This window comes from Vidua chalybeata, chromosome 2, assembly GCF_026979565.1.
Source record: "Vidua chalybeata isolate OUT-0048 chromosome 2, bVidCha1 merged haplotype, whole genome shotgun sequence".
NCBI lineage: Eukaryota > Metazoa > Chordata > Aves > Passeriformes > Viduidae > Vidua > Vidua chalybeata.
Genome location: NC_071531.1, coordinates 17,293,661 through 17,299,660, shown reverse-complemented (window position 1 = coordinate 17,299,660; position 6,000 = coordinate 17,293,661).

Here is a 6,000-nt window from a genome sequence, read left to right as displayed (position 1 = left end):
AAACATTCCTCATAGCAAAAGGATCATTTAGAGAAAGTATGCCCTGCAGGTGTCCCCTGCAGAGCAATTACTTTTATGCTCCCTCTTAGTCGGCACTTCTCTTTGAGTTCTGCATATAATATAGAGGTTTGAAAAAATGCAGATGCAGAGTGCTACCTGTTCAGCAGTGAAGACCACTCACCCTAGCCAATTACTTGTATTTCAAGGTAGGAACAACTGAGTACATTCCTAAAACAGTGTGGCTGCCTAACACCACCTACTCTCACAGCACATGCCACTTCTTGTAATAGACAGGTGAGGCTGACTGTAAAACTGTTTACTTATTGGCTTGTTAACTATCTTTAATCAGTCATGTTTCTCTTCAGTATAGCTTAAGACCCATCCCAAAAGCTAGCTTTAATGGGACAGAAAAGAAGCATGTTGATAGTTCTTGTATAGTTGCCTGATACCATATTTGCCAACACATTTGCCATAAAATGTTTTAGTGTTTTGTCAGTCCATAACCACTAATGTATACAGCTCAGTTGTGCAGCTTGTTGTGTTTATACTGAAAAAAAAACACCCAAACCTTCATGGAGATTTGAAAATTCTTTTTGTGGTAGTTCCAATCTCTTATTAGGATATTGGATAATAAGTCATGCTTATACAGCTCTGTTTTTCCTTGTAAAATTCATCCTAGCTTGACAGATTTATTGCCACTGAGACCCTCAAATTCTTAAGCATGCAGTTGTTTTTTTAAGAATTGCAGCCTTCTGTACCATCAATATTCAGTGTTGATTTTTGACTCCTTTTTTTGGCCTCTCAGAGTATTCCCTTCCAGGCAAATATTGTTTTGTCATCCAACAGCTGAAGTCACTATTAGACTTCCCATTCAAAACATTGGCAGGCTTCAGGTATTTTTTGTTTTCTAGAAATTGATTTTGCCACATAGTAAACCCCTCTTTCTTTTCCCCTCTTTTCTTTTTGGGAATGGACATGGTCTCAGAGCTCTGCTGGAGCCCCCTTTGATGCAGGTCATATTTTCCCCCACTTTCATAGGTGAATATTCATGTGCAGTGTGAGAAGGCAGAAGAATAGATCCTGTGCTAATGAGATGAAATGCAGGAAAAGAAAACAGGCCTGACACAAGGAAGTTTTCTGAATACTGACGTCTACTGACTCACAGAATAGTCTTCAAACAAAAGGATAAAAACCATGACAAATTACACCTTTAAACTATTTAGGAATAGAGTTTACTGAGAGTTTTTCTTAAGAAGGGCAAAATGTGAGCCTTCTGAAGGCAGGATTCCTCACAAAAGTGAGTGGAAGGGACAGAAAAGTAATTTAGTTCTCCTTGTTCTCAGAATTTCAAGGACAATTATCTCCACAGCAGTGGGATAGAGGTGCTCCTTTGAAGAATATCAACCTGGGTGTGCACATGAAGAGCCTGGGAATGAAAAGACAAAGCAAGGGACCAAAAAGAGGAAGGATTGCTTGAATGGGCACCTCTGCAACATATTCCGTGGTAATTCTGTTTTCCCTTAATTCTTCACCCTCAGACACACTGGATTTTGGGCCCTTTGTCTTATTCTCAGATGAGAAACTGGACCGTGGAGGCTCAATATTAAAGCAAATATTTTTTAAAGCAAAACATAGGATCCTATGAAATAGTTGTCAAAAGCAGAGGGTGCTTGACCTACTATAGAGAGGCTTAGTCAGAGTAACTATTAATCTGTCATTAATGCCTGTTTCTGTGTAGAAACCTAATAACAGATTAGGCTGTAAGATTACTTGAAGACATTTATAAGCAGCAGCCTGTATGACATTTGGTGTGAGTTCATCAGCATCACATCCCACTTCATGTTCTTTTCACAGTCCACATAAACAGTACTTTTTTGGGGATGAACCTAAAATCTTTGAATGAAGAACCCAAAATCCAAACCACCAAATATATTTGCATTCATATTCCAAACCTGAATAATAAACAGAGAGAAAATGCTGAGGTGGCTCTCCTGGAGGAAACCCTATAAATAAGAACTGAGGGCATCATTCAGAAGAGAAGCTCTTGCCATTGGTACTAAACCTCTTCTGGCCAGGGAGCATCCTGAGAGTATGAGAGAAAATAAGCACCAAGAGAAATACTGTTACGAAACAATTCTGACTGTAGGTGTTTTTTTAACCTATAATCTTTTTTTTTTTTTTTCCTGGCTTGCAATGAGAAACTTGACCTTGAAGTTTCAATGTACAGTTCTTGGGTTTTCCTTAGTGTTATGCCTCCTTACTGCTATTGTTGCAGAGGGATGGTCCAGCACATAATTGTCCGTTTTCCCAAAAGCAGAGAATTTAAAAAAGGTAATGGGTGCAAGCTCTGCAAGGTGTTCTATACCACAAATACTTCATGTTTCCTGATAAATTGCAAAGGAAACCTTTGAGGACTGCTATTAACAAGTGTAAATTTTGGAAATTCCCTTCTGCCTTTGCCTTAGTTGGCATTATCTAATGTATGTGTCATAGGAAGAGAAAGAAAAAAGTATCCCATCTTTTTGAACAACCCCATGCATCACACTTACCTAAAAAACAGATCAGTTTTGAAATTTATGACACTGACATCAGCAGAGGAACCAGTGTGACTCACAATTTGCCTTTGGGGATGCCACCTTCAAGAGTCTCTTTCATGACTGGACATCTTAGACAATCACAGTCCTTTTCCTACAAAGGATGCCTTTCAGATAAGATGTTAGTCAGCGAGCTCTTCATCCCACAGGATGACTCAGATCTCAAACTGCTCAGGGAGCCCAGACTTCCCAACAGTAATGATGTCACCTTGTTCCCAGGAACAAGATGCAATGGTAGAAGAAAAACGTGGACACAGGGCTACTGAGACAATCAATATGTTTTTAAGTGCTACCTCCTCAACCACTAAAGCAACTCCCTATGCAATTTCAGGTAATATCAAGGAAGTTCTTTGGAGGGAGGAGGACATGTCAATTCTTTTGTTGACCAGATTGCACTTTTCTGCTTTTTGAAGATAGGTGCCATGTCAGCAATTCTCCAGTTAAATGACTTCTATCTATCCTTGATAGAATTCTTAGAATTTCTGATGGTGAGTATTCCAGTCTATTAAGGTAGAGGTGATCTGACCCCCTGACACGAGGACATTAATGTCTCTGAGTACTGAAATCACCTTAGCCCAAGTTATTTTTTCATTTCATTCACAGAGAACAATAAAAGGAAAGCTATGAACAGGTTTGCAGGCTTTTGCACTAAACTCTTTCAAAGCTTACCTGCATGGGAAATTGTAATGTACAACAGACTTACTGGGTTTACAGACCATCTGCCACTCCTTCTGACAGCTCAGCAAATGACACAGGCAAAAGCCCAATAATGCTTTTAAAGATTTAGAAAATAACTGATTTAGAAAATCAGTTAGTCTTTGCAACAATCATCACTACATTACTGTAAATTACTCAATTGTTAACTGTTAAATTAAAGAGCATTTGAAAGATGCCATATGTTCGCATCTATTTCAGAAGTCACAGACTGCATGGAATGTGCACATCCTTGAGATATCTCAGGTGCCAAAACAACAGAGAAGATGAGAGATGAGCCAAGGATAAAGAAGGGGAGGGACTGTGGGCCATTAAACAGATGTGTTGAGGTTCTCCTGCTCTTGTCTGTGGGGAGCTGTGGCAAGCACTCAGATCAACTCACCCAGCCAGGCAGGCACTGGGACCCAGTCACCCTCAGGGCTGGTCTCCCTCAGGAAAGGACCAAGTTCTAGGAGACATAACTATGATGAGAACTTTGGATGTTAGTGGTGGGAAGTTTACTGGACTTCACCTGAATACTACTGTGAAAGCCAGCACCAATATTTCATGACCTCTATTCTTTCTTTTAAGTCTATTTTTTTAGACACACATGAGGTAAGACAAATTGAAATAATTTCTTCTTTTTTCCTCCTTTTTAATGCATTTCATACTAACCCAACTAATTACAATCACAACAACTAAAACTTCATGATGGATCCCTATAAATCTGGGCAGTGCTAGGAATAATGCTGTTCCTTTAGGTTTTGTTCAGTCTCCTTAGACCTATGAATCCAGCTGTGGTCTCTAACTGTAGGATAGTTGTTCTTGCCCTAGATCCTGCATTATCACTGCAGACATGTGGAGCAATGTGGTTCCCTCTCATTGCTCAGTGTGTTGGCACTCTGCCTCATCCATCGTGGGCTATTCAAGCCATGCCCTAGTGTTAAGGTTATTTATTTCATCCAGTGCTTTCCTTTAGGGCTGATCACTGCTGTGACAAAAACATTAGTCAGTGCATTGTTGTAGCTCCTCAGCAAGAAGACTCTGCTGTACAATCAAGGAGCAGAGCCACAGCAAGACTCCTAATTTTGGATGTTTATGGTATAATTTTCTTCCATAACTGATTAAAGTTACAGAACGCTGTAGATACTTAATACACAGTTAGTTTTCATTTCAGTTATAACTGTGAGAAAGTTATTGATGATCAAACTGGATGCAGAGAAAATACATCCAGTATGGCTGCTTCTTTTTAAATGCCACATTTATGTATCTTGCCTGGCAGAATGTACAGAGCAGTTGGTAAAGGCAATGCAAGACAGCCTTCTACAGGACAGCCTACATATTTTCACTTATTTTCTCTGGGAGAAGGATGCTATCCAATACTTGATGAAACAAAACTGCCAAATTGTTTTGATCCTTTTAACAGCACTCTGACACCCCTTTCTGGCTTACCCACTTATTGGATAAATAAGTTTACAAAAACCTTTGAACTCTTTAGATAGGTAAGGGCTGTGAAAAATATCCTATGATTCTCAGTGTTGTTGGAATAACATCTACAGTCTGACCATCTAACCACCCTGCTGTTCCAGGTGTACACAAATCATCATTCTGCCTCTTTGGTGGGTGAGATGCTATCTCCACTTTGTAATCCCCTTCTTCCTTATGGAAAATACATCCAGTCTCAATGGTCTGAAGGAAGAAAAAGTGTTCTCTAGTCTGGTCCCTGATGTTGGCAATGTGTGGAGCAGAAACCAGATTGTGCTGTGGCACCCAGATATTGCTCAGCTTTAGTGATGCCAAATCAACCATGGGCTTCTTTTTAGCAATTGTGAAACACCTGGAGGGAATCCCTATTTCCAGTTTCATTGTGCACTGCCTTTGCATATGGATGAGATTCTGCCATGCAAGTGCAGGTGTGTGACTCCAAACCCTCAGGTCGCCCACACACTGGAGGAAAGAAGTTCCCTGTAGCCATGAAAGCTGGCTGTGGGGCATCCAGGAACTACCAGGGACATGGAGGGTACACTTCTACACCTTGCACTGTGGAGTAAGAGGAACGTGGGGATTTCTTTGAAGCTAGTTAAAGAGAGGTGTTTGAAAATGCAACAGGATTTCATACAGCAGCATACATGCCACTACACTAAGGGATGGCCACCCATGAGACCACAGAGCCTCTCCCTCACACTCTGGCCCAAACAAAATTTCTGTACTATGGCATCTGAATAGCTTTGAGGATCTGGTTGTCAAGGGAAGTTTTGTGACAGTGTCATTTGGAACATGAAGAATAGTTATCAAAAATTACAGGTGTCTGTTTTGGGTTTTTTTTTTTTTTTTTTTTGTCCTGGATGTTGATGTAAAAGTACCTTTGAGCCAATGTATAATTCTCAGCTTTGTGAAGGTTTTTTCCTTTTTTTAGGTTTTTTTTTTTTTTTTTTAAGTTGCCTTTTGCTTTTAAAATTATTTTCAAATTCCCTCAACAATGTTCACATTCATGCCTCATAATTGTGTGGTGCTTTAAAAATACTAATGCTAGCAGTCACCCTTCATGAGATGAAGGTTACATAAATGCCTCTTAACTAACTACAAAATGCTGCAAACAAAGAACTCCAAGTTTTTCCCCAATGAATGTTTCTTTGGAGATTCAGAAGCTGATATTTTACTGAACTTTTTCTGCCTGTGGACAATCATAATAGCTTTCAAAAAAGTAATCCAC